At 37.0% G+C, this 16,766-nt stretch overlaps 1 long non-coding RNA gene across 1 annotated transcript in view; it reads right to left on the bottom strand.

Moving 5' to 3' along the window:
• LOC110392557 overlaps positions 2,680-16,766 on the bottom strand; it is a 62,723-nt gene continuing 48,636 nt past the window's right edge. The window contains exon 5 of the long non-coding RNA XR_002434477.1: positions 2,680-2,987. This is a non-coding gene — a long non-coding RNA (uncharacterized LOC110392557). The remainder of the gene's footprint in view (positions 2,988-16,766) is intronic.

Below are 16,766 nucleotides of genomic sequence, written 5' to 3'. Positions count from 1 at the left end.
ACTACAAAAGAGCCCAAAGTGAACCACTTTGATGCAGTGATGCAATAGAAAAGTTGCCATCTCCTTTCAGCAGAGAGATTTTGAAGTATCCACTGTTCGCTTCTACCAGAAGGTAAAGAGATCCCAAAGGAACAGATTTCTAGTTTTTTTCTTTGTTTGTTTGATTGTTCCAGACAAAATATACTCTATTACACTGTAACATGCCTGACATGAATTTTACTCATGCCTCTGTGACATCACATGATGTTCAGGGCAGTAGTCCAAATTTCAACTGTTATTTTAAAAGAATAAGGTTCTTCTAAATGTCAGTCTTCACTTATACCGTCATATGCCTTAAGCTCCTTTCTGGAACTCTTAACATTTGACCCTTTGTTTTACTGTAGATGTTTAGGAGTATTCCTTCCCTTTAATTTGATAACCTGGCCATCAGTGATGTAACTTTTGAACATTAACCCCCAAACAATATGGTGTTCTCTGGAGTTAGTGGTAGGAGTTTACATAAGTGTTACGGGGGACCAAAAAATGTCCTTACTGTTACGTTTTAAAAAAGATGATGATTGAACTATATTTAAAATTATTGGTTTCATGTTCTCAGGCCTACAGTACCTGTAATTCCTACTGAATTTCAACAGATGTGGCAGCTCAACACATCTGAAAATAAGACTTTTATAATATTTTTTCCATAGCTTCTAAAGCCTCCTTAAATGTTTAAAAGAGAAATCTGTTTGAGCTTTCAAGCATTTTCTTCCATAACACACGTGTTCCGCTCTGTTGTTGTTAGTAGCCTCATGAGTCTTTCTGTACTGATAAAGGCTCATATAATGATCTGGGGGAAAATGAAGTATTTTTAATAAAGGATTACATTGAGGTTATAGATGGATATAAGAAAAACAGTGATTCAAATGGGAGTCTAGCATGCTCGACAATGCCCATATAATTTACCTAGCTTTTAGAGATTAGAGGAATGCTAGACACATTTATGGTAAAGGCAAAGGAATGAGACATTTAGGTTGAATTTCTTATTCTCTAAAGACTTCATGTTTGACCTTGAGCAAATCACTTCAGTCCTCCGTGCCCCCAGACTATTTTAACATTTCTGTATTTTTAGGCTGTAAAATATTGAAAAGTAGGCTATACCTAAAATTAAATGCTCTCCTTTTAATTGTGCCCTTGGTCATTATTGCAACACAAATGCCATAAACATTTATTCAGTAAGTGACTAAGGTAGAAATTGAGATCAGCATTCATCTGAGAAACCAGTTTATGTACTGTCATTTTAATACTAGAAGCACATCATCATGGGCTCTTTCTATCCAGTACAGCTGCTACACTTATTAGGTAAGCAAGCTGTAATCAGCCCCTTAAAGTTGTCAGTACATCATGGGTGGGCTCAATTTGTCTGTTTAAGTTCATTTCTGACTGTGCTGGCCTCTTTCTCTCTCCCCTAAAACATTTGAGATGAAGGCTACAGATACATCAAACTAGCAATATTACATGTAATGTATTCAGTGATGAGATCAATGTTTTCCATTTCAGTTCCTTTGAAAAGGGATAAGTCAGGATGCTGTGAGCTCACCCATTACAGTTCTCCGAATCTTTACCACTCAGTAGGAACAGAATTGGGATATCTATGTGGCCTACTTGAAAATATTTTGCATTTTCTTTGTTTTCATGCTAGTTATAAACTTACATGGTCACAAATACTCTCTCCCATTATAGAATTGTTGTGGCTGATAGCAGCATTAGGGCAATATTGAGAGCTAAACTAATATACTGGACTGTTAGCTCTTTAGATTTGGCAACCTGAAGTTTGGGAAAGAAACATCAATGCTAAGTGGCCTGTTCAAAGGTTAGTAAGTTCTCCCCTTAGGAATGCTTACTGTACCAGTAATAAAGCAAATTAATAATAAAAGAAAAAAATTACATTACTTACCTAAAGGTCAGATGCCTCCCGCAATCTTTGTGTTGTAAAATATCACTCCTTCCATTTGAGCACTGCCCAGTCTTTAACATAAAGCCTCCAAAACATAGTTAAACATGTCACTTCTCAGCAAAATAAGTTTTAACCATCTCTGGTTCAAACATAAACTTTCTAAACAAATATTTCAGCAATATCAGAAATGTTTTAATTACTTGTAGTAGTTTTTGGGTTTTTTTTCTTCTCCAGTTAATTTGAGGGACCGCACAGGGATACAACACTAAATATTCAGCGTCCAAGAAGATTTCTTCTCTTAAAAAACAGAAAAAATACTAGTAAATCTTAGTAAATATATTAACAATAGCTGGCACACCTATCATAGCACTCACATGGAAAAAAAAATACTGAAAAATTTTATATACAACCTGTACATTGATTTTACCCAGGAAGTAAACTATGTGTCTTCTGAAATACATCGATTTACCTTTGGGATATTTATCCATTTCTATTATTTCTGGCACATAACACCACATAAGAAAAAACAATCCATAGTTTGTGGGAAGTAGAATCATTTTCAGGAAGGATAACTCAGGAGAGCCATTTCTGAATCTGGTAGAGTATTACCATTTTATTACCCACTTTTGATGCTTCATCCCCCCTCCCCCCCCCCCCCCCATTTAACAAGCCATGTTTTCTCTTTCCTCATATTCTTTTGGTGTTTTTTAATCTACTTCAGTTGCTTTGGAAGGTGATAGAAAATAAGGTAGAGAACAAATCAGAAAATATTGTCCTTAAGAGTGATTGTTCAGCATTACTTATCAATTTATTTTCGAGGTAGATCTTTTCTTTGCTAAGTTTTAGAAGTGTTGATTTGTTGGGTCATTCCAAGGGTCCATTTTGCCTGTTGTCCCATTTTCAGTGACTGTTGACTGAAGTAACAAGTGCAACACATTACAACAAGTACGTAGTCATCCTTGTCATGAGTATTCTCACAGTTTCAGTCTCAGAATAATCTGAGACTAAGATTTTTGATTGAAATATGTTGTGAATATATCTTGAGGCTTCAAATCTGAAAGCAAATAAATATTATAAGTATTAGGATATTAGGAGTCTTTTAAATAGATAAATATCAAATCCACTTAATCTCCTTTTTTTTTATTGACCATTACATGAATATCACAGTTGTACTATGAGCTTCTGCTCCTCTAGAAGAAGAGAACAATAAGAAAAACTGTGTTCGAAGCCCTTTGCTATTTTTGTTGCTGTTGCTGGAGTGGGAGAAATTATTACAGTAAGGCTAAACATCACACCACTCTCTTTCCTCCCCTCCTCAAAGGAAGAAGGGGAGAAAATATGATGAAACCCAATACACCCATATGCTGACTCTAATTTTCAATGGACACTGACGTTGCTAATAGACAATTCTGCTTTAGAAATATTTGTTCTTTACACTACACAGATTACCACATGAGATGATGGCATACTTTGCAATCAAAAAGCTTGAAAATTTTCACATCATTTTGTTTCTTTTAATTCAAATTACTACAGATATTGAAGTGTGCGTAGAAAAACTGATGCGTTACAGCAGCAAAATGAGAGCCAGTATTTATTATGGGGGCTATCTAGCTGGAAAGCAGGTTTACAGAAAGTGACCCTGGGGACAACAAACTGAATATGAGCCAGCAGCATGTCCTTTCTCCAAAGAAGGCTCTAATGGTATCCTGAGCTGCATTTGGAGATGTGGAGGAAGATGATTTTTTCCCATCTAGTCAGCATTAGTAAGGCATCTCTGGAGTACGGGGTCCAGTTCTGGGCTCTCTAGAACAAGAGAGACAGGGTCATACTGGAAAAAGTTCAATAAATAGCCACAAAGACAATTAAGGGACTGGAACATCTCTCCTGTGAAGAAAGGCTGGTAGACCTGGAACTTTTCATTCTGTAGGAGAGAAGGCTCATGGGGAATCTCATCAATGTATACAAATACCTGAAGAGAGAATGTAAGGGAGATAGAGCCAGGATGAGAGGCAATGGGCACAAATTGGAGCAGAGGAGGTTCCATTTGAACATCAGTAAGCACTTTTTCACTGTGCAGGTGACTGAGCACTAGTATAGGTGTTTCAGAGATGTTGTAGAGTCTGTCTCCTTGGAAATCTTCAAAAGCTGTCTGGACATGGCCCTTGGCAGCCTTCTCTGGATATCTCTACTTGAGCAGGGAGGCTGGACCAGCTGAAATCCAGAGGTCCCTTCCAACCTCAAGCAGCCTGTATGTCTGTGAAAGGACATCAGCTGCTGAGGTGACAACCCTAATTCAACACTCCAGACCTACATCAAAGCTCTTGTACCTCTACATTCGCGCAACAGGTCCCTGTAAGTGAAAATAACCTTTCTTAACTCTGATACCTCACACTGTGGCAAACAAGAAGTGTCTTACTTCACATGTAAAACCAGTAAAATAAAGCTGTTGATTTACTGACACTATGGTAAGTATGGTTGCATGGTTACCTACTTATGGGAGGTAACTTCCTGTTGGTTCCAAGTATTTTCATGTTATTTTCAATAGCTGACTATTTCTGTAGATTAAAAATCAAAATATTTTTCTCCTTCGAGTTTTGAATTCCACTGAAAATACTTTTTCAATTCGTTTTTCATGCGAACAATAACAAGGAGAAAAATGGCAGAAGGAAAATATATAAATATATAACCCTTGAATGAAATTAGTGGGAAAAAAGTGCAGCTAGTGGGAAAGATGTCTCCATAAACATTGTTTTGAGAGTAATATACTAAGAATTGGAAAAGGGAAAAAAAAAAGTCGATAAACAAGCTGCAAATCCTGACTCTCTTTTTTGTTTGCTAGGTATTTGTAATGCATTTAAAGAGAAACACAAGGGAACAGAAAGATAACACCCAGAGAGACTAGACAGAAGTGAAGAATGCACAGTCCAGCAAACAATCTGAATTTGAACAGTAATTCCAACATATGCCCTAGAGATCACTTTCAATCCATAAGAAGAGTTTATAGAAGACTGAAAAAGTAAGAGCTGCCTGTGAATTTGATGCTGTTGCATGACTCAATCTTAAATTTAAAAAAAGGGGGAAAAAGGAAAAAAAAAAGGTAGATGGTACAGAAGGTACAAGATTCCAGAGAGAAACTAACTAACTTTTCCACTCTGGTGAAGATTACGAAGTAAATTAAATAGAATAAACTGCAGTAATATCAAATTGAAATTATGTCACTGCAGCAAAAAGTAGAAATTTGTTTTTTTTTCCCATTTGTATATGAGATTGCTGGGGGCCACATATCTTTAGGCACGGCATTTGGCATTTAATTATTTCCCAACAAATGAATCAGACATTTAATTTTTTTATTGATTTATTTTCTGTCAGTGTCACATGCTACTTGTATACTAAAGAAACGTGTGGGAAGAGAGCAGAGAAAATATGCTAGTATATTGCTGATATACAGCAGCTCTGGAAGCAACTGCTTCAGGATATGCCTTAAGCAACTTTTGTATGTTAAATAACCATATGAGGTGAAAAGTAATTTTCCCAGACTGATAGTTTTTTTTTGGAATCTCAGTTACAGTTGCTTCAAGGACTGACTTAGCACACCTGACATAAGGTAAACAGGAGATATCAGATTTTCAGGAGCAGATTAATTGCTCTCTAGTCTTAGGAAAATTCAGACTAAAGGATGCCTGGGTTTACAATATATAGACAGACATAAAACAGTAAGTATGTTATTTCAAATAAGCAATATGCATGGTAATATATGTCCGATCACAAGAATACAGTGAATTTGGAAACGAATGTGATTTGTGTCCTGGATGGAAAACATAAGAAATTCTGAAAAGAAGTAATTTTCAAATTACTTAAACTAAAATATATTTTAACTTAGATTCACGTGAAGTTTGAAACCATGTATTGATAAATGTAACCAAAAACCCGAAAAAAGTAAACCAAATAATTTTCCTACAGGAAGAGGAAAACTGTCTTGAAGGATAAAACCACATTAGCACCATTACCACAAAAGTGCTTATTGCTTATCAAAATAATGCAGTCCAATCCACTTAAGTGGGATATCTCCATAGATAGCTTATTGTCTCTACTGCCTTATTTTAGATAAAGAATTCTTAAATTGAAGCTACCTCCCCTCCCCCCCCCCAAAAAAAGAAGAAAAAAACACCAAAATCTATTTACTGAAAGCTTATATTTATAATTTTGAATGCTGTTCCTGAGAATGTGATTTCCTCTGATTTTGATTTCAGCTCAGAGTGAAATATATAGACTCACATTTCTTTAAATCTCAGCTAATTATATTAATACATTTGAATACATTATGTTAGTGATGTCCACAAAGAAAAAAAAAACACCTAAATCCCTACTTTCTTCAATTAAATTGGTGAGTCTTGTTTCTAACTTCATTTTATAGTACATAAAAATAACTTGGAGTCCCTCAAAAAAGCACCTAAGCTGATTAAGCCAGTTAAATAAATCAAGGATATTCCAAGATAAAAGTAAGCAATTTTTTTTGTAGTATTTTTCCTCTCAAAGAGCTACATAAATTTGCGGACTACTTTATGCATATAAATTATTTTAGCACTCATTAAAATGCATCTTTTCAAGAATGAACAGCCAGCAAACAGCATATGGCTGCAAGGAGAATTATCATATTTCTTATTCTGGTAACAAATAAAATAATTTTATGATTTAGTGTTCTGAGCAAACACACTCAGTGTGAACCTGGTATCACCTACATGCTTCCCATGCCCTATTCAGACTTGCCTACAGCTAGTACAAGTGTTGAACCTTCTGTTCTGACAGTCTTCTGGGCATACAAAATGGAAGAGCAATTACTGAAAAGCCGTGATAATAGGTTGGTTGCTCCAAAAGTAATGCCTCCTATTGATTTCCAGGGAAATTACAACAGATACAAAGAGCAAAATAACAGTACTTGATAGAGCCAATTCTCATTAACAAAACACTATTTCTCAACACAGTCACCACCATTAGCTATGCATTTTCACCAGTGATGAACAGGAGCCTGAATGCTACACTTGTAAGAATCTGCACCAGTGGAGGTGATCCACTGTTACTATTGCCACTGCTGACATGCACCACCCACTGCCTCACTGTGCTCACAGACACTGTTCAGTCTCCAGAAACATTTAGCAAGCATCAATGAATGTCAGTGGGTGTGATTTTTTACATATGAAGGAATTCAATGATTCACCTTTGCTTCTCACTCACTTCCATATCAGACACCATTTTGTCAAACTACCTCTCCGCTGCCATCCATCTCACAGCAATAAAATGTAATTAAATATTGGTGGGAAGGTTCAGCCTCTACTGCCATACCACCAACATCCACCTCTGATGTTGTGGAGCAACATAATAAAATAGGAGGTGCTACTTTTGGAACATTCCTAATACATATTCAAAAAGACATTAAGTAAGCAGATACCCTTATACGTGTGGGAACGGATCCAGATTAATAATGAACACAACTACTTGCAATATGACTTCTATCCTCATCTGAATGATGACAAAATGACAAAGCTTTCAATACCATTCTGTTCCACAAAATCTCACTGGAAATACAGTGGCTAAACAGCAGTTCAGAATAAATATTGACCATCAGTATCACTTTCTGTAACATGGTTGTCTTTCCAGAGTTCTTTTTCTCTATCAGAATATCAATTTATCAAATCTTTGAAAAGCTTGCAAGATATGACTCATTCATTTCCTTATTATAGATGTGGTGTATACTGGAAATCATAGTTATGAACACCAGTTATCAGAAAGTGTTTTATCCAGATAGATCTGGTCATAGAAAAAGAAAAAGGCAATGCAGGTGACAAACCATATTCACGTATAAACAGGATAATTTAGCGCATCTAAACTGCTCAGTTAACATGAACTTGGGACACAGAAGACAGTTTTAATAAAAACCCCAGATAAATATAGCCAAGAACATCCTGAGCTGCATTAGGAAGTGTGTGTCCAGCAGATCTAGGAAAGCACTCCTTCCCCTCTTAAGCACTAGCAAGGTGGCCACATCTAAAGTACAGTGTATTGGTTTGGGTTCTCCAATAAGATGACAGACAGAGAATCAGATTGGAGTGAGTCCAGTGAGAACCACTAAGATGGTCAGGCCTGGGAACGTGATACATGAGGAGTGGCAAAGGGATATGGGTTAGTTTAGCATTATGAAGAGAAGGCTCAGAAAAGATCATCTTGTTAGCCAGACTCTTCTCAGAGGTAGACAAGAGCAGAATGAAGGAGAATGGACACTGTCTGCAACTGAGAAGAGCCCAATTTTCTATTCTACAGTTTTTCCACAGTGAGGGAGATCAAATGCTGGAATAGGTACCCAGAGAGCTTGTGTATTACTATCCTTAGAGACATTCATAACTTGACTAGATTTGGCCTGAGCACTAGACATCCTTTGATCAAGTTATTTTGGGCTATTCTTACGGTAACACATTACTTTCACTTTGATCCAGCCTTCATGAAGATGCTATCTTCATAATGCAATGGAATCTGCATTTGAATTTCTGCCATCTACAGCAACATAAAGAATGCTCTACTCGAGGCAGAAAAAATTTAATTCCTCAAATATTCTTCTTAAAACCATCTTTGTATAGTTTCAAATGAACAAATATAATACATCCCCATTGAAAATGCCTAATTTTACAAGTCTATGAGCATAAACTTATACAGTTCTTTCATTTTTAAGATATCCCAAGTTCCATTAGGTTTTGATGTGATTTAGAACCCCAGTTTACCTAGGAAATGGAATGTCAGTGTAAGGGGTAATTAGCAAATTTTTGATTCCTCTTGCAGTTTCCCATGCAATGAATAAATACAATAATCACCAATTCTAGTTAAAATCCACTCTATTGAGATGAAAAAACACTTTTAAAGCCATCGGTTCTTTGGGCATCCCACAAATTCAATCCAGTAGATATAAAATTTACACACGTTTAACTGCCCATCCAGAGATATATCTCAGGAGAAAAAACAAAACAAAACAAACAGGAGTATGTATAGATAATGAAATATTTTAGAAGACAGCCACCTCAGAATTTTACTAATTAAAAAACTACGCACAAAATATCTTTTAAAAACAAAGTCATAGGTACTTTACCTGTAGATTCAAATTTAGATGAAATTTACCTATTTAAATTATTACAGAAAAGGGCCCTTCCTTCTCTGTAAGATAAACAGAAGATCACTTGCTTAGCTAATACTATTTCAAGGTTAATTCATGGGCACTATAATGCTCCATGAAGAGAAAGACCTTGATGTTTCCAAAAATCACTAATACAGCATTTGTTACCTCCCTCACTTTTCCAATCCATTCTTTATTTTCATGTGACTATTAAGGTCCTGTATGTAACCTAGAGAGAAATGCAATAGTCTGCACTACTAAGAAGCTAATCAGAACAGATGTCACACCAGATACAATAACAGAGCTATGGCGTTGTACTGAGTGTGGCTTCACGTACTTCAGAACTGCCTGACCAAATTCTAGTTAATTTGCTAATAAAACAAACCAATTCATGGCAAATTCTCTGAATTTTTTGCATATTCAGAAAAAAAGCCCTTTTATTTTTAATAAATATTGCCAAAAATTATTTAGGCAATTACTTTTCTTTCTTTAGAAGCATTTTTTTTTCCCTAAAGTGACACAAAATGGTGCTCTTATTGCAACAAAACTAACCTAAGCTATTTAAGCTTAAAACAAAAAAGGACAGATCAAATAAATTCAAACAAATAACAAAAGTGTTTTAGATAATCATTTTTCCCTTCTTAGCAGGTTGTTCTTTTGCTTTCTGTTTTTTGCTTTCTTTTCATGTTCTTGAGACAGAAAAGCATCCCTATTTCAAGATGAAGAAACTTTATACTAGGAATGCTCCAAAAGTAGCATCTTTTTTATTATGTTGGGCCATGACAGAGGCAGTTGTGGGTAGTATGGCAATAAAGGTTGAACTTTCCCACCAATATTTTGTTACATTTTGTTGCTGTGTGACAGATGGCAGCAGAGGGGCAGTCTGATAGAATGGTGTCTGACATGGAAGTCAATGTGAAGCAAAGGTGTGTCACTGAGTTCCTCCATACTGAAAAAATGGCACCCACTGACATTCACTGATGCTTGCTAAATGCTTCTGGAGACCAAACAGTGTCTGTGAGCACAGTGAGGTAGTGGGTGGCACATTTCAGCAGTACCTGAAGTAAAGTTGGGGAGGGACTTTTTAAAAGGGCAGGTAGCAACAGGACAAGGGGAAATGTCTTTAAATGGGAAGAGGGTAAATTTAGACTACATATTAGAAAGAAATTTACTGTGAGAGCAGTGAGACACTGGAGCATTTTGCCCAGAGAGGTTGTGATTGCCCTCTCCCTGGAAGCATTCAAGGCCAGGCTGGATGGGGCTTTGAGCAACCTGGTCTAGAGGGAGGTGTCCCTGCCTATAGCAGAGGGGTAGGAACTAGGTGATCCTAAAGGTCCCTTCCAACCCAAACCATTCAATGATTCTATGATTCTTGTGCACAGTGAACCTAGAATAAAAATGAGTAGAAAACTGCAGTTTTGGGTAATTGTGAAGGCCTGGAAAGTACCAGCACAGGGTAAAATCACAAATGCTCAGCTAGATAAATTCTTCATTGGTTAGTTGTCAGTCACTGAAGGAGAGAGAGCCATTTGGTGAGATTGCAAAGATTTTAATTTATATATTAATATTGATACATCATTCAGTTTTCCATTCCCATCCTTAAAAATCAGTCGTAATTTGCATGTAACATCAGAAAAGTAGTAGTTTAATTAGGAATTACTGGCAAACCTTCTGCCAAAAACTGATGATATCTTCCGTAGCCACTTTACCATACACTGAAATTCAGATCCACAGATACTTCAGAGATAACATTCCAGACTGCAAATATTTAAACTCATTAATCATTTGAATCCAATTGTTTGAATATGACTGTATGTATATCATGTAGCTTTCTTTTCTTTCCTTAAAATGAGAAAGCCCATAAAACAGGCAATGAATATGCAAAAGGGTCATTTCCATAGAATTGACAACTGAAGAAAAATAAAACAACAAATATTAATGAAAATGACACAGAACAAGAACAGCAACAAAAAATTCAGTCTTTCATTTCACACTATCAACTATTCAAAGCAATATAAAAATGATGATGTGCTCCCTCCCTTCAAATTTTCTACAGTGAAACAAAATGTCAGAAGGTTTTGTGTAACAGTTTAAGAAAATACACTGAAGCATAGAGAAGTCTGCAAAAAAAAAATTACAATAAAAAAATATTAAGCACCTTGAATCCTTGAGAGTAAACGTTCACTCTAACTGCTAAATGTAAGTGCATTGCAGTGAAAATATTACTAAATGAGGAGAGGAATAAGGACATCTATTTTAATCTATTTGCATATAATTTTAATCAAGTCATTTTTCATCAACTGAACAAGGTCCTGTTCAGGATTTTAAAGCCTAGAGTATCCTTAAAATCAGTAACTGAGGAACAGTCACCTGAAAACATAAATTCAGATGGAAATAATGGATCTCTAAAGTTGTTGGTTCATTTTGCAGGCCGTGGCAGACACCTTAATAAGAACTTCCTGAAATATGAAGTTCAACTGCAGCTGTGAGACACAAGATTATATTCAAAAGCTTCTCCAAAGCTACGGTTAAGAGTTTTATCTTCCATATTTCTATAAAGTAAAATTCTAAGATTTGAGATTAAGTCCAGATCTTCTTTCAAAAAGATCAACAGAAACAAATGAAAACTATATGAATTTTGAGACAAATTTCACTGTAAATTTATGGAGACAAATAGACCTTGAAGGCTTTGCACTGTATACAGCATCTAATAATATAATTTGCTTTATAATTTATGGAGATAAAATCGAAAACTTCAAACTGGTTTTTAACATGAATTGTTTATGTAACATCTGTGCTAAAATAATTAATTGCAATACTGTTTTTTATCCATTATTATTCCTTTTCTCAAAGATCTAGATTTAAGAAAGTGTCAAAACCAAGAGAGTGCATGCATCCTGTTGTCGTCTTCCAGCCTTATATGCTGTTTACAATTCACAGTCCTGCTAGAAGCATGAAGGATCACTGTCAGGTTTCTTAGACAAAATGAATGACTCCTTGTACCAACGCATGGCACGCAATACAGATGCATCTGCAGGGCCTTTCTCTGTGGATCAACTTGGTGTTTCCCTCTGCTGAGACAAAGTCTATTTCTCTAAGACAGAAGAATATAACTTCTAGCAGTTGCTGAACATTTCCCTGATATTTCAGCCAATGCATCAACAGTAAGAAAAAGAGAAACCTGAAGGAGATATTATCTAAAGTTAACACAGAGATAGCAAAAGCTGTGAAATGCATAGAATCACAGAATGTCTTAGGCAGAAAGTGATCTTAAAGATCATCTAGTTCCATCCCCCTGCCATGGTTGCCAACCACCAGATCAGACCGCCCAGTGCTCCATCCAACCCAGCCTTGAACGCCTCCAGGGATGGGGCATCCAACAGCTTCTCTGGACAGCCTGGGCTCACGTCTCAACATCTTCTGAGTAAAGAATTTTCTCCTAACATCTAATCTGAATCTCCCCTTTCTTGGTTTAAAACCACTCCCCCTTGTCTTATCACTAACGGATCATGTTATAAGCTCCACTGAAATAGCGGAAGGGGAGTGAGGACACAATGAGGTGTCCCCAGAGCCTTCTCTTCTCCAAGCTAAACAAGCCCAACTCCCTCAACTTTTTTTTCACAAGAGAGGTGTTCCAGCCCCTTGATCATCTTCATAGCCTCCTGTGGACCAATTCCAACAGCTCCACATGCTTCTTGTGCCACGGGCCCCACGTCTGGATGCAGTACCCCAGATGGGGCCTCATGAGGGCAGAACACAGGGGGACAATCACCTCCCTCGCCCTTTGGGCCAACTCTCTTTAGATGCAGTCCAGAAATTTAATATACATTGAATAAGTGTGCAAGAAAACAAATCCAGTTTGTTGCTGCTTTCTTCTATTAGAACTGAGTTCATTTACTAATTTATTTAAACAACAAAACAAACAAAATAATTTTAAAAAGAAGTCTGATAATAACTTTCACTTCTCCCCTACAAGGCTTGAAATGAAGAAAAGGCAAAAATCTCCTTGAAAATCAATGACATATAAAGATTGTAACATATCAATATAGAAATACCATGAGACTACAAACAAACGTGTTTGAGAGTGCTGCCTTGATAACATGGATCACAATACACTTTTAGAAACGAAAGTGAAAAAGACTGCTGAAGCAAAACTTGGGCCTGTTGGAGACTGAGCATCAAGCAAGTAGGCACACAATGCACTGACACATAAGATGTGAATTTGAATGCTCGAGAAGGAGAAAGGTACAGAAAGTTTATAAGGTCATTGCTACACGATTGCTGTAAACTATGAGAAGCTGAATACCACTGAAGCAAGACAGAAAGGTTACAAACAACTGGCCCAAGGCTAAAAATGAAAAAGTAATAGCTCAAAGGCTAAGCTGGCACAGGACAGAAGGTTACTACTGTAAATCAAAAGCAGGTCTCTATAGAAAGGAAAGAGAAGTGCTAATGAAAGAAATGTGAAACCTGAACAAACACTAAACATACAATGCAGACTGATTCAGATTTTCATGGAGATCTTATTTACTGATGGAATAACATATAATTATGCTGAACATACTTCTGTTTAAAAATTGATGCAAATGATACCAGAATCAAGCCCACAGAACACACAGATAGCACATCTTGAAAGAGCTGGTGGGCTACAAAATATGCAGGTCTTGTCTCAATGGAGACAAAAATGAGATTTTTTTTCCTAAGAGAGGGATTTATATTTTTTTCCAGTAACCTCATTTATCAGTAACACTAAGTTTAACAGTACCTGATAAATGACTAAGTTAATTCTTTACAATGCATTACCCTGATTAAGATGGCTTAGGCATGAATTCTCCATCCTGGCAAGCTGCTTTAGAAGTAGAGGTCAGAGTCCGACAGGAGATGCATACAAGGAGCAGCTGTCTTAAATAGAAGTCTCAGCTAGTATCGTCACAGGGTGAAAATAAAAGCCAATTAAGCTGTTCTGTTTCTTGCCTTACTATGGATTCATTATTGTATGACTACTAGAATGGGATGACTGCTTTATTAAAACAGAAATTCCTCTTGAAAAATATATTTTTCTACTTCAAAATTTAAGAAAAAGAGAGCCTGCAAGTCTGATTGGTGTAGGCCCTGAAATAAACCCAATTATTCCGAACAGCTCAGGCTAAACTGGGGCAATTTAGCATGTATTTAGAGAAATTAGTAGATGAAAAAGGGCAATACAGTCTGCTGGAATCAGGAATCTTACTCTCCTTTATTCGCAAATAGGTCCTTGAGTTACAGGGTCTCCAACCAATGACAAAAATCAAATAATTTACTGGAGTTACATAGATTTTGAGAATTAAAAGAACCAAACAAGGAGAATAGGTGATAAATTTTGTGCTATACACAAACAATAGTTAGCTATGTATAAAAGAATGAAGTATTTTATTAGTTTGCTCTAAGAAAAATTTTAATCCCTTTATCCTACTAGGATCTACAATAAAATACAGGAAAGCTCCAGTGATGAAAAGGACCATGAGATTACATTTAATATTTTTATTATTTTTGTGCACTTTAAATTGAACTATCTTTTGAGTCACTAAGAATATTATAATACTCATAGTAGCCTTAGCTGGCCAGGTAAGTGGGATTCTGAAAGTGTATAAACGTTAAGGCACAAAGTATCTTTTATCAGTAAACCTGGAATTCACTGTTTCCTAGGGTCTTTGATATATCTTAAGGCACAGAGAGACTGTCAAGGTTTTCTGCATCTGCTGAACTGTGGAAATTGCATATGATCTTTTAAACTGAGGCAAGCACAAAGTATTGCATCTTAGTTTAATCTTCTTTCATCAATAGCTGTACTGAGTCACATGGAAACATCCATACAATCATCAGTAGTTTTTCCTTAAATATAAAAGACTGTTGTGGAGAAAGGTATAAAAGAACAGTTTGTGCAGATTCAGCTCTGTGTTAAGCTAGCACACACTGAATCTCTTTACAATAGTAAAAATGAAACTGCATCAATGTTATGTATGCCACACCAGATAGGCTGTCAAAACCAAAACAATGATTTCACAGCTTGAAGCACATGACAGGGGGGATGGTACAAGTCTTTGGTTAGTGGTTGCTCCATTCACTGTACTTGACTTGTTTCTCAATTCTGCCTCTTTTGACTTTAGCAGGTAGACCAACCAACACAATACCTTCCATTACAACAAATTCTCCCACACCTTTGCTGACATTAGTGAGCGATAGTATGGGCAATGGACATGGTAATAAAGCCTTGGGATGCAGAGTCATTGGTATGGAGCTAGCAGAGCAGGACATGCTTCCTCCCTGACCAGTCCCCATCCCTTACTGCCCAGTGAGTCAAAGTGGAGTGGGCTGGAGCAGATGACCATGACCAGCCACAACCACCCGATACTGATACCTCCCCTGTGTATGCACGGCCCTTGCCTATCTGGGAAGTCAAGTCAGCAGGAGAAGATCAAGATCAGCAAAACTGAACACAGGCGTAACTACAGCATGGCTCAAACAAACTCAAAGCCTTGGATCCATAAGTGCAGCTCCCAAAGCAGCGTGCAGAAGCTCCAGATGAGGCTTCTCAAAATTCTTTCTTACTTTTTAGCTGTTTTTTGCCATAGTCTGATCCAAGGTAACACAGCATCATCTGAAAGCTGACCTTGAACACAGGCAACCTAATCCATATGAGAAGCAAGATGTGGCTGCAGACAGGGGTGTTGAATTCAAGACCTTGACACAGACTATCCTTACCAGATTGAATGTAATTTGTTAGTTGGATAGTTGGCTTGGAGAATTTTCTGACTGTTGATCACTACAGCTTAGAATGCTGATAGCCTAAACATTGGTAATTCTTATGCAAATTTACACTGCTTTAGGTGATCTGCTCTGTGGCCATATAATCTCTACATCAGTTGTTACTGTGGAAAGTTTGTAAAGAAAATCAAAAGTAATTTCTGCCTGTTAGGGAAAAAAGAATGCTCCATCTGTCAAGTTTTCTTGTACCATTCTTCATAGATGATATCGACAAATGGGATTTATTTCCTCATGTTGAATATGTAACTGAGTATTAGAATTGCAGAAAAATCCCAAGTTCAAATACAGCCTGGGCAATGAGAGAACCAAGAGCAGCCCTGCAGTGATGGTTGGTTGATGAAAAACTCAGCATAAGCTAGCAACATGTACTTGTAGACCAGAAAACCAGCCGTATCCTGAGCTGCTTCAAAAGAAGTGTGACCAGCTGGTTGAAGGAGGTGATCCTGCCCTTCTATTTATTCTACTCCTTTGAGATGCCACCAGCAGCACAAGGAAGACATGGACCTGTTAGAGCAGGTCCAGCAGAGAGCCACAAAGATGTTCAAAGGGCAGGAGCATCTCTTCTATGAAGACAAGCTGAAAGAGTTGGGATTGTTTGGTACAGAGAACAGAAGGTGCCAGGGAGACCTTATAGCACTCTTCCAGTACTTAATGGGGGTTCTACAAGTAAGATGGGGAGGGACTCTTTATCACATGGGTGTAGTAATAGGACAAGGAGTAATGGTTTTAAACTAAAGAAGGGCAGGCTTAGATTAGATAAAGGAAATAAAATTTTCACTGTAAAAGTGGTGAGGCACTGGAACAGGTTGTTCAAAGTGGCTGGATGGGGCTTTGAGCAACCTGGCCTAGTGGGAAGTATCTCTGCCTGTGGCA

Source organism: Numida meleagris, chromosome 1 (genome assembly GCF_002078875.1).
Source record: "Numida meleagris isolate 19003 breed g44 Domestic line chromosome 1, NumMel1.0, whole genome shotgun sequence".
Taxonomy (NCBI): Eukaryota; Metazoa; Chordata; class Aves; order Galliformes; family Numididae; genus Numida; species Numida meleagris.
The sequence above is the reverse complement of the archived record's forward strand: the minus strand, read 5'-3'. Positions and strand labels throughout refer to the sequence as shown.